This window comes from Sciurus vulgaris (assembly GCF_902686455.1).
Source record: "Sciurus vulgaris genome assembly, chromosome: 5".
NCBI lineage: Eukaryota > Metazoa > Chordata > Mammalia > Rodentia > Sciuridae > Sciurus > Sciurus vulgaris.
The window spans coordinates 123,500,231-123,513,094 of record NC_136465.1 but is presented as its reverse complement, the minus strand read 5'-3'; the positions used below and the strand labels follow the sequence as shown (position 1 = coordinate 123,513,094).

Here is a 12,864-nt window from a genome sequence, read left to right as displayed (position 1 = left end):
AGCAGATCACAGAACTCAGGGAAGCACTTCAGTTACATTCATAAGTTTATTAAAAAATGATATAATAGGGCTGGGGAGATAGCTCAGTCGGTAGAGTGCTTGCCCTGCAAGCATGAGGCCCTGGGTTCGAACCCCAGCATCCCCCCCCCCAAAAAAAAAGTATATTTATATAGTAAAGATACTGGGATACATAGGATAAGATCTGAAAGTGTCCCCCATGGAGTTGGGGTGTGGCCCCCTGGCATGTGGATGTATTTTATAGCCCAGAAATTCTCTGAGATTCATAATTCAGGGATTTATATGGGGCCTTCGTAACAGACATGATTCATTAGTAACTCCACTGCTAGTCCCCTCCTCTCCCTCTGAGATGGGGGGGGGGGTGGATCTGAAAGATCCACATTTATAATCTTGACTTAGTCTTTTTGGTGATCAGTCCCTATCCAGAGGCCCAACAAGAGTCACCTCATAGGAACAAATGACAACCCTATGCTCCACAAAATCCCAGGCATTTAGAAAAATCTATGTAAGGAAACAGGGTCAAAGACCAAATATTAAGACTATGATTCTCCTAACATTCTATCTACAAGGGGATTAGGAGCTCTGTCACTTAGGAAATTATAATTTTTATAGGAGCTGCAAGACAGAAACTGGACAAAAAATAAATACATATTTCATAATGTCATATTTTCTTTTTCTTTTTTGGTGGGGACTGAAAATTCCCTGATATCAAAAGAGAATATGTAAGAAAACTGTTCATCATAGAACCTGTTGTGTTACTTTTCTGAATGTAAGAAACATATTATCATTAGATTATTTGAATATTTCTGTATATAACATATTTTGCATAAAAGCTTTCACTTCTTTTGGCTTTTAAGTCTTTCAGAAAAGAATCCCCAAAACAGGATAAAAATTTTGTTGAGTATATGATTAATAAAGTAATATTGCATGGATTTTAAAGATCATTTTATTTATTTCTCATAAAAAATTCCTAAAAATTTTTGGCCCACGAGCTTAGGAAAAGGAAATTTTTTAAACACTTTGCCTCACTTCTATTCTTTTGAAATTTTACCTGGACTCTTCTAAAAAGAATACTGCTTTACTGGTTGACCCATTATATGCCAAAGATAATACTTGACCTATGAACACCTTTTCCTATTGTAACACAAATGAATACCACACAGGATGGTATTACAAGGCACATAGTTTAAGATACAATCTAGCTCAATGGATATTTAGAAATGTGTAAACACTTCATTTTTCCATTTCTCACAATAACCATGTAATTGCAATGACATTTAGTAAGTGAGAATCAGGAAATCTTAACAGATTGCAAGAACATTCCCTCAGGAGTCCCCTTCCGCTCCTGCACCACTATTATCAATATTGTATTCAATGAGAAGCATGAATTTATTTTCCCCTTCTCTTCGAAAAGTTGTGGATATCTACAGGGTATCTTATTGATGAAGGAAATGTGTTGAACCTTGAGCTTGAATGCTAATAGGACTCTCTTGGATTTCCTGAATTAAATGTCATGATGATAAGTACTATAAACATGAGATATTCAAAGAATCCCCATGATATGTATTCATATTTTCAAAAATTAAAATACCCCCTCTTAGGATTTTTCCTTAGTTTTGTTGATATGTAACATCAAAGACTAATATTAAGTAAAAGTGGGATTGAAGTTGAAGGAAGCAAAAAAATTTAACTTTTGGTCAATTGTTCATTGCTGGAGATGTTGTGAAGCAAAATAATTCTGAATATTTGAATATTTGTATTTTCTTTTTTATTTTAATTTTTCAGGTAGCTGAGTTCTAATGCCTAATTTATCTAAGGACTGTAAGAAATTGCATTTTTATTGCTTGATAAATATGATAGAAATTTATCATTCTTGAAGTGCAGGATTGAGGGTCACAAAGTCTATAAGGCCCAACGACTCAGTGCTTAGGGTCGTGCTAAATATCTCATAGTACCGAGACTGAAAAGTGATGATAAGAACTTGGACTCTCTCAATGCAGAACAAAGGTGGCAGCAAAAAAAGAAAAAAAAAATGAAGTCTGCTATTTACTGTTCTGTCTACCTTGAATGTGTCTCTTTAGTGTTTGCTGATGTATCATTCAGATTTCAGCTAAATATTACATTGAAAAGGTCTTTCACAAACACAGTTCCATGGACACATTATCCTCATCACCCACTTTCTATGTCAGGATCTTATTTTACTTCTTTTTCAATGCACTTAACTCTAGCTATAATATATTTGATGAATGTATTACTAAATGTGTTTTTGTTATTATCTATTATTCTGTGATGTTAGAGAGCAATCTTGCCCCTAGTCCTTTCCCCCAAAGTAAACAATCTCTTCAGTACATAGTTTTGAATGAATAAATATCTCACATGGTAAATTTGCTTATAATATCCATAAATTGATAAAAGTTTTTATAACATTCAAACTAATAGAATCTTAGTGGAATCTTTTCTCATTTCTTGCTTGTTCAGGGGCTTTGCCCGTCAAGGTATTTGAAAAATGCTATGTAAATATTCTAATACCTGTAATTCCATATCCTGCAATTTCTATATTCTAATTCTTTGTTATTGTTATGTTCCTAAGGTAGAAATTTTGAATACGACCGAGGGGTTATGGAAAGGGTTGGATTGGAGAAGAGGGAGTAGAAAATATGTTCTGTGTAGGTGTAAAAATTGTCATCAAACAGCAGTGATGTCAAGTAACAAAAAGTTTAAACATAATATCTCTAATTTTGTAGAAAAAATTCAAATTTATGTACACATCCATTTTTTAAAAAATGTGACAAAAATATTTTAAGTATTTCTATCTAAATTTCCCTTGAATGATGTGATAACGTAAAGTGATATTAACATTTCTATGTAAAGTAGTTTCACAAAACCTAGGGTGGCAAATGATAAATTTGCTATAATTCCTCAGACTGCCATGATTTTACTATGACTCAGTGACAAAATGAAATGACTTGTCTGATGAAGCATCATAGATTCTTTACCTACAATAAGGTTTTGAGTGTCTACAAGCTTGGTTTACCCCATCATCCTCCCCTCTATAACATAAAGCCCACTGACAAGTTAAAGATATGATGCACCCATAAAATGTCCTCAAATCCTGCTTACCATTATTACTAGCAAATGATTCCTTTATGAAATAAAAGGGAACGTCAGGCTATTATTGTCTATCCTTAACTCTTTTCAGTTCTTTTCCAGAAAGATGGTCTTCCAGGGCAGGTTATTAATTAAAGGACTTGCATTTTCTCCCTTTCATAAAACATATCAGAGAATATTTCTATGGGTTATACTCTCTAAAATTATGAATTTGTGACACTTTTACACTGCTATCATTTATAAATCACAATTCCAGGTAATAAGGTAATATCGTAATCTTAAGTAAGAATTAAACATTAGTAATGAGGCCTATAAAGTGCTAACATTAATAGAGACTGTTCTTTTGACCTGGGGCCTCAAGCTATTCCAAAGTCAAAGTGTGAATTGGTTTTCTCTTCAGTAATTCGAATAAAAACATTTTCTTATCGAAAGCAGAATGTTGGCCTTGCTTCCTTTGCTATATAATTTCATTCCCAGTGAGGTCCTACTTTGCCTTAAAATAACATTCCCAAAGTAAACATCACAGTTGTAAATATTGACGGATGCACACCACTTGACCTTCATCTATCATTGCCACAACTCTTGGCACATTTACTTTCAATGTTCTCATTCTAATCATTTGCCTGTCTCAATTTGGCTATTGGGTTCAAGATTATTATACATTATCTACTATACGACATCTTAATTGCTCATTAGGTGAAAAACACTGACTTTTATCAAACATAGAAAGGACAGTACAATTGGGCAGATGTAAGAATAATAACTAAATAACCCATTTCTCAGACTAAGAAGTTTAGTATTATCCAAAACCACAATCTTCCTTTTTTGTGTTCCTCAGACGTCTGTCATGGTAGAAGGAAAATTAAATACTTATAGGTTCCCTTATTATTATTTCATTGCAGAACTTCATGAGAGAATGAAAAAAAGTTACAAAAAAATAAAGATTTAACTATGATTAAGAGAATTAAAAAGGAAAATTTGCTTCATCTACTTTATCTTATTATGGCCATTTATTCTCATGCCTTCTTTCTTCATAATTTGTCATGTTGGATAGATGCCTCTAAATGACACACCAAGAACTATTATAAAACTGACAGCATTGGAAGAAATAAATCCCATCCAACAAAATACAGCTATTAAAGGATAGCTGTATTCCTTAATAAAGGATGTTAAATGGTGTTCAACTAAATATGAGTGTACAATATATTATATTCCAGTGAATAAAACTGCAATGTGTATACCAAGCATAAGTGCCTATAAATTTCCTCAGTTCAGAAAGCTAAAATATTAAAAATACTTTTTATAAAGCTGTGTTTTTCTTGTATTCATGTATCATAAACCATTTGGTTTTTTTTCCCCCTCAGTTGGATATGTTAGACATTGGAATAAAAAAGCAGGAAGAACAGTATAAATGGAAAAGTTTGATTATATAAATGGTTTATGAGCTGGTCAATACATGACTAAATGGTTTATTTAAATCATTATAGGATTGGTATAGTGTTGAAAGGTTCTGAATAAGCCTACAATAAGGAAGTTAAACAGCATGAAAAGTCTTCTACTGTAAGACAGATTTTAATACAAAGCTTTATGACAGAGGTCAGTAATGGAGGAACTGAAGAATTCTGTGCTTTACTGCTTTGAATAACGGGAGCATGTATGGTTAGTAAAAATGTCATATTCAGATTAGATGTAGTGCCAATTGTTACCAAAACCGTTTGGTAAAAACACATTCATTTATTCATAAAAATATTTAAAAGTGGAATACAAGTAAAGAAATCATTTGTAGGAAAACCACAGTACAATAAAGTTATGCTTCATAATTTTAAAATTCCACTGAACAATTCCATTTAAAATTTATAGTCATACATGACTATAATATACATGCAAACATATCGATGTATATTTCCACCCATAATTTAAATCTCAACATAACCTGTGACTAACTTTGAAAACTTTCATTTTATACTTCCAAAGGCATGAATTATCGACTTACGTTTTTCATATGTGATGTTCAGGATAGATGTTCAGTGTTCCAAGGTGACAACTGGAGGAAGTTATTTTGGTCATGGAGATGTTCACCTCTCTTCACAGCTGGTTGAAGCTATGGCTCTATCTCATTATTTCATTACCTTGACCATAGGCCTCATAACAAACCAGGTCTTCTGACACCTTGATCCTGGGCTTCTATCTCCTAGAACAGTGAGAAAATAAAATTTCTGTTGTTTAAGTCACCCATGGCACATTGTCATGGCATTTATAGTAGTGTAACATAGAAGGGAAAGCTCATTACGTGAAGAAGTGACAGTTTAAGCAATGGTACATGCTTCTGAAATTTAGAAGTCACCTGTAAATCATATTAAAATGCAGATTTTGAATCGGCACATCATAGGTAGACCCTAAAAATCTCCATTACTTGCAGGAAATGCCAAAGTTGCTGCTTTAATGACCACTTTGAGTAGCAAGTGTCAAGTTCATTATTAATAAGGTAATCACTAACTGCAGGTGACTAATGAGTACTTTAATAATGGTGAGTCTGAATTCAGATGTAATGTGAGTATAAAATACACTCCAGATTTCACAGACTATATATAAAAAAGTAAAACATTTCATTTATACATTATTTATCATTTATAATTTTATTTAATTTAAGAAAAATTTCTTCCGAAAAGCATACACATACACATACATACATACACACATACACATACATATATACATGCATAATATATTCAACAGATAACATTCTTAGTTGTGTTGAACTAAACAAAAACATTATTCACATTAATTTCAATTTTTTTTCTTCCAAATTTAATGTGGCTACTAGAAAACTTTACAGTGCATTCGGGCTCATATAGTATTCCTCTTGGATAATATGTTAATCCAAGTAAACAAACTTTCTATTTTTGTTGGCTTTATTATTACTTCTTAGCATTTTGTAATGCTGTTTATCTCGGTCCATTGCTTCACTTTAAAAATATAAATATAATTTGATTCTTTTGGAAAGTACTGTTTTATTTCCTTTTCAGTCTCCTTAGTCCATTCACCATGCTGCTGTGCAATCTTCCTTATTTTGTGCACCACGAGGTGGTTCAGACATTTTATTGTGTGAAAGAGAGGTGCATACTAAGACAGGTTCTTATTTTTCCCAACCAGTTTTCTTTACCTTCTGAGGTAGTTTAAATATTTTCTTTGCCGTTTTCCCCTGTCAGAAGATGGATCGTAATTGCTTCTTTATCATGTTAACCTTAGTGACTTGCTTGATCTATGGAATAAAGCAGCAGTGAATTTCTTGGATATTTGCCACTAGATCATAAGGAATCCTGCAACTCACTATTGAATCTCTAGAACCACTTGGCTTGGATCCTGAGGCTTGCTAGTAAGGTGTAGACGCCCTATGGATACCATGTACCAATTGTGGATAGGCCGCAAGGGGAAGAAGTTCTCAGCTCAGCCAAACATTCCAAATATTTCTTCTGAAAAGTATACACATACATACATACATGCATGCATATATACATACATACATCCTAGATGCCTGACTAGGTCAGCTACTACTTGAATACCATGAAATGACTTCTAGTTGACATCAATGAAGCCAAAGAATCACCATGCCAAAAACTTTTGGAAATATTGATCTACGTATTATATAATTAAATGGCTATTATTTTAACAAGTAACTATTAGAGTTTACTCATATAACAATAGCAAAACTAGAACCTTATTTTCTAAGGAGACTGTTCTACTCAGCTAGTAGGTTTTTATTTCACAGAACAGCATAGTTTGTGAATAAACAGAATTCCAGTAGGTGAGAGATGTTGTCTTTTTATATAGGAGAAAAGATGAAAGAGAAATTCAGGGAGAGTCATTGAAGGAACAAGTAGATCCTAAAGAAAGGGCAAGAAAATATGTGGTTGAGTGCACAGGGAAGATAGGGATGGGAGGAAGATTTAAGAGGCTGTCATGATGAGTGGAACTTGGATGAGAAAAAGAAATGTTTAATGATATATCTGAAGAAGTTATGCTGTGTATTGTGCTATGTCATTAAATCCTTAGTATCTAACAAAATACCAGTAAAGATTTCTAGAGCTTTTCAGTGATTTTTGACTTCAGTGCTATACTAATGTGAAGATATGCTCAGACTATATTTAACATATGTGTGAAGAGATGATTTTATTTGGGTTGTATTTAACATTGTAAATCAGGGACATAAATAATCAGAAACACTCTCTTATGGAACACAGAATTGTAAAGTTATACTAGAACTTAGGGTTCTAAATTAGGGGTGGAATTTAATGATCTTAAAACAACAGTTACTTACCGTTCCTTGATTCACCTGAAGTTCTTATCCTACTGCCTTACATATATGGGAAATGAATGTAGAACATATTTATCCATTATATGCATATAATTTATATGTTTATGTTTGTACATTACAGAAACACACACCTTTCATGTTTTTTGTGAATTTTTTAATTTATGTTCCTACTGAGATTTTCTTATAAATTTAAACAGAATAATAACTATAAATATTATATGGAAATAGCTTTATGTTTTAAGATTCATCTTTAGCTTGAAAATGTCTGTGTCTTTTTCTATATTTTTAGTGCCACTCTTGCTTTACTTTAGACCTGGTTTACTTCTGGCCGACGTTTTCTTCTTATCATGGACACATAAAGCTCATCATGGCATTTGAGCAGGGGGAAATAGATTCCTCCTACTATTGCACTGGTTAAAATGCTGCTCATGTCCCCTGTTCAGCTGTCGCAGCCCATCCTTCTCCTAACATGCATTCATCTGCTGCCAACTTATCTCCCAGAGCACCTTAACCCTCCTTATCTCACCTACAAACCTTGTCTTTGAACTCTCCTCTCTCACCTATCCCATTTAGCTAGAAGTCTAATTATCAGGTAGACTACAGATTTAAACTATTTTTTTAATGAATAAGTAAATCATGCACACACCAAATCTACAGTTAGCTTTATCCATAGGAATCATGAAGAGAAACACACACACACACACACACACACACACACACACACACACACACACACACAGAGTAGTGTACATTTCCTGCACATTGTTTTTTTTTTTTTTTTTAATTTACAATTTTCTGGACTGTAGCCTCCTCCAGTTTTAAAACTTGGATGTCTGTGTGGATAGCCTTTATCTCAATCTTGTTATCCATCAAAATAGGAAGTAGAGTGCTTCTTAAGTAGTGGCTCTTCACTGCCTTGGTCGGTGTGAATAGATTAAGACATACTTTAAGGATAAGAGGATTTGTTCAGAATTTCTGTAGGAATAAAAGTCTATACAAAAATATTTATGAGATTACTTAGAAAAATCATAATTTATGAAGTCTGATAACCACCATGTCATATATTACTGAATATTTCCCTGGCAAGAAGATTATTCATGCATATCTCAAATATATGTAAAATCCTGTACCAGAAAATTATCTTGAGAGTCTATTTCCTTAGGGTGCTCCTGGTACCAACAACTGTTTCAATCAAGATCCAGGCGGCTTCAACAGTGGAAAAGACTGCTTGGCAGAGGTGTAGGTAAGGTGAAGAGAACAGCAAGAATATGAAAGGCATTGTAATGCCTAGGATTAAAAGAACAAGAGGAGAAAACTATACAGAAGTGCACTGAGAGCTGAAGGAATGGAAAGGGGTCTGCCTGGTGGAAATTGAAGTTCTTATAGAAAATAGCTATATTTAGAAAAAGCACTTAAACAGTTGTGTTAAGATTTTAGAAGATTGTATTTTTCATTCCATCCCTCTTAAATTGAGTTGCAAGGTCAATGGAGGTATATTTGTAACTAACTGGATTTAAAATATATAATTTATTGAGTTATATGACATAGCTGGATTGGAGTCAGCTATTGATTTTGGCTTCACTAATCATTATTTCATGTAACTCATGAGCGGATCTATAAAAACACAAATTAGTAAGGGATTTTTTGTCTTGTATTTTTTTTTTATTTTGTTTTCCCTTTCCTGGAAAATATTGGTAAAAAGAATTTTTAAGTATTCATTTTTTAGGGTATAATGGGATTGTCCTAATTTTATCAAAACATTTGAAAAGAGAACAGCATAATATTTTTACATTTCAAAAGAATACAATTTGCAGAGATTGTCCTTGTATTCTTGTATTGATTCCCCAAAACCATTAATGGGTAAGAAGGGCATGATTATTCTTTCATTCCCTTGAAACAGAAGACTTTACAATGAAGATCAACATAGCTGTCCCTATCACCCTTTTTTCTTCCTTTGAACACTGTAGATGCTGAAAGGAGAAATAATAAACACTTCGAGGAGGTCAAATGAACATTTGGAATTTGCCTTGCCTTTCGAAATGCAAACACTATAATAATAATACTTTTGATATTTTCCTCATAATTTTTAAAAATGTGAGTGCCTATAAACGTGTTCATTAGACAAATCAAAAGAGAAAAGTTTTTCTTTCAAACTGTGAAATAAATATATCATATGGTCTAGGAAAATAGTATTGATATTGGAAAAGGCTAAACTGAATTTTAGTTCACCTAACTTACTTAACTCAGTTAAAGATGAGAAGAAAAAGCACAACTATTTTAGTCAATAAGCAGACTTGCTTAATTTATACCCACCCAATCTTAAAAATTAATTTTCTTATTCATACACACACACAAACCTTTTTTTTTTTTTTGTACCAGAGATTAAGCCCTGGGATGCCTAACCACTGAGCACAACCCCACTCCTTTTTATTTTGAAACAGAGTCTCACTAAGTTGCTTAGGGACTTACTAAATTGTTGTGGCTGGCTTTGAACTTGTGATCCTCCTACCTTAGCCTCCAGAATTTCAGGGATTACAGGCGTGTGCCACCATGCCCAGCCATGCACACAAATTTTATCTCATATTTTATTAATTACATTCATGTTAAATAAATACTTGGTGATGTGTTTAATATTTCACATTGAAGACAAAGATTATACTGATTTTACTAACAAATATTTTATATCCCAAGAACTAAGGACTGGACTGGTTGCCAAGAGAAAAATTCTATCAGCTAGAATTTAGCAGAATTATCATAAAATTAAGATGAGTTTGTGTATATACCATCTCTAGAACATTAAAATTTGTGAAATCATCATTTTCTTATGTGCTCTTGTTCTTCTGCTAATCCATCTAGATTTCTAGAAATTCATCTGTATGTCAAGGTACCTAATTGATACTCAGGTTTATCTCATAGAAATGCTTCTGGACAAATACAGAGCTTTCCGTTCAGTACACTTCTGTAAGAAACTTCCTTATACCAGCATCTTAGCAAGCCTGAGAGTCAGGAGTGAAATCGTGTTGATTTCTCATTTTCTCCTTTGACTTTGACATTCAGAACATCACTCTATGCCACTTTGCCCTTTGGGACATTGCAGAGGTGCACTCATCATTCACACTGCCACAGTCTTTATCAAGGACTCACTTACCTGGTGCCAGGCCTTCTGGGACAGCCTTCAAGGTAGAGCCCTGTCTTCAACCTCTCCAATTTATTCAACCCTCAGCACCAAGAATCATTTCCCTCAAAACAAAACAACTTTCGTTCTCATTATCCTCAGGACATTGACAGTCATGTGTCTCCTCCAGTCTAATATTTTGATCCTTGGTCATTAAGTCCACTCTCACTTTTTCACACTTAGAGCTCTGTTAGCACAGACTGATGTGCCAACATCTGGGCTCCCACTCTACTTAGTAAGGTATTTGGTGTTCTTCTTTAGGAATTAGTTCTTGACAAACTTTGTCATCTCTTTTTCTTTCAAAATCCTTCTCTGGGTTTGGCTTCTTCATGTTGTTTCTCCCTCAAAAGGCTTCCATGGTTTAATAACTTATTTTTTGTTCTAATTTTTATTTCAGGTATCTTGAAGATTACTGAGTTCCATTTACATTTGTATACACTGAAGAAATATTTCAATTAGTGGAGTTAAAACCAGCATGGAAGATCTAAACAGCTTTGTTCAATTCTGAACAGTTACTCACCTTGCCCACAAATGATTATAAGGTCCTCTCTACCTCTAAACTGGGTCTGTACCCTAATAACATTTCACTACTTAATCTGAGCTTTCTCCTTCTATCCATTGCTTGCCAGGCTTTAATTTTAGAACTTCACTCTTACCATATTACCTAGAAATATTTACATACATTGATGGTTATGGCATTCTGAACTTCTTCACTTGGGTACTAAGCTCCAGACATAAAATCTGCATTTTAGATGTAAGCATATGAAATAGCATCTTTCAAGAACACTCATCCATGTAGTGGTGTTTTTCAAGGATGGCATATGTACAGAAGATTACACAGAGCTTCCTCAGCCTACTTTGTCTGCCTATTTTTATGTGCCAATTTTTATGTGCTGGGCTAGATTCAAATCCTCTAAAACTGCTATGATTCAGGTTAGATGTTGAAGGAAACGTTTGCACGAGCTTGAAGTTCTTATTTGGCAACCCATCATTCCCTCACCTTGACCTCTGATGTTATGTTTCTAAAGCAGTCTAGAAATTGAATAAGAACCTTTCATTTTCTCTGTAGTTTAAGGTGATCATGTGGTATGAAGCAAAACCTGAGAAATGTTCTTGTGGAATTGTATATTACATCTGGCTGCGTGTAGCTGAGCAGGGTGTTTTAAATAATAATGATGCTAGAGATAAGAATAACTACCACTGATCACTCACTTTCTGTACAAGGCTGACCTCCCGTAGACAGTTTTACAATGAAGATTTCTGGCATTGCACTATTTACTTTGCACAGATTATAACATTTAATCCTTATGAAATCCCTAATGAAACCATTTAACAGGCGAAAAAACAGAAGTGCTGAAAGGTTAAGTAACTTAGAAAAGAAGGCAATATAAGGGCTTAAACCAGTATTATCTGATTTCAAACCCTGGTTCATAATAGGTATACTAGAAAACCAAAATATTGCACTTCTAGGGACATGATGATTTATGTGGAGAACAAAGAAAATTATTAGAATTTTTTTGCTACTAGAAATTCTAAGCACTTGGTAACAGTATCTGAAGAGCATGCAATAAATATTCAACATGGAGATGTTAAAAGATAAATTTATAACAAATCTAGTTTTGTAGATTTAAATTACCATTATTTGCAATTCTAGAATTAGACAGCACTCCAGACCAAAAATGGTTCATCATGCTTTGAGCCCACTAAATGGACATGCTATATATATATATATATATAACAGGAGAAAAGGAAAGACAAAAATTGAAAGTTAGATACAGAGACATCTCTACTGGTTACAGCTTGCAAATCTGTCTTATTGGAACATGGTTGAACAGTTGGATGTTTGCGATTGGCTAAGATCCAGGTACTTGTTATGAGAGCAGGTTACAGTCTGTCTACACATCATGTTAGTTTATAGTTTACTACATACAGAGAAACCTTTAGGCTAAAATTAAACTACAAATGGAAGCAGCTATAGGCCAGATTTAATCTAATTTAACAGAGAATAATTGCAAGTTTGACAGGGGGAGAATATAGCAGAACAAAATAAAACTAAGTGTAAAAGCTCATCTTTTTAAAAATGAAACTTTTACTCTATTTATAGGAATATGTCCAACAAAATTTATGAGTTTTCTGTAATAAAGAATGTGTGTTACTTTCATGAATGTTGCAATGTGTATTACTTCTTTGAAACAATGGATATTATTTCAACAACATAATGAATATTCTGCAAATATTTGACTGATAT

General features: G+C 33.5%; 1 long non-coding RNA gene across 1 annotated transcript in view; it reads right to left on the bottom strand.

Annotated features, from left to right (window-relative positions):
• The window catches only part of LOC306660952, a 51,027-nt gene that overhangs the window by 24,311 nt on the left and 13,852 nt on the right, over positions 1–12,864 (bottom strand). Inside the window, exon 2 of the long non-coding RNA XR_013763799.1 lies at positions 5,256–5,317. This is a non-coding gene — a long non-coding RNA (uncharacterized lncRNA). The remainder of the gene's footprint in view (positions 1–5,255; positions 5,318–12,864) is intronic.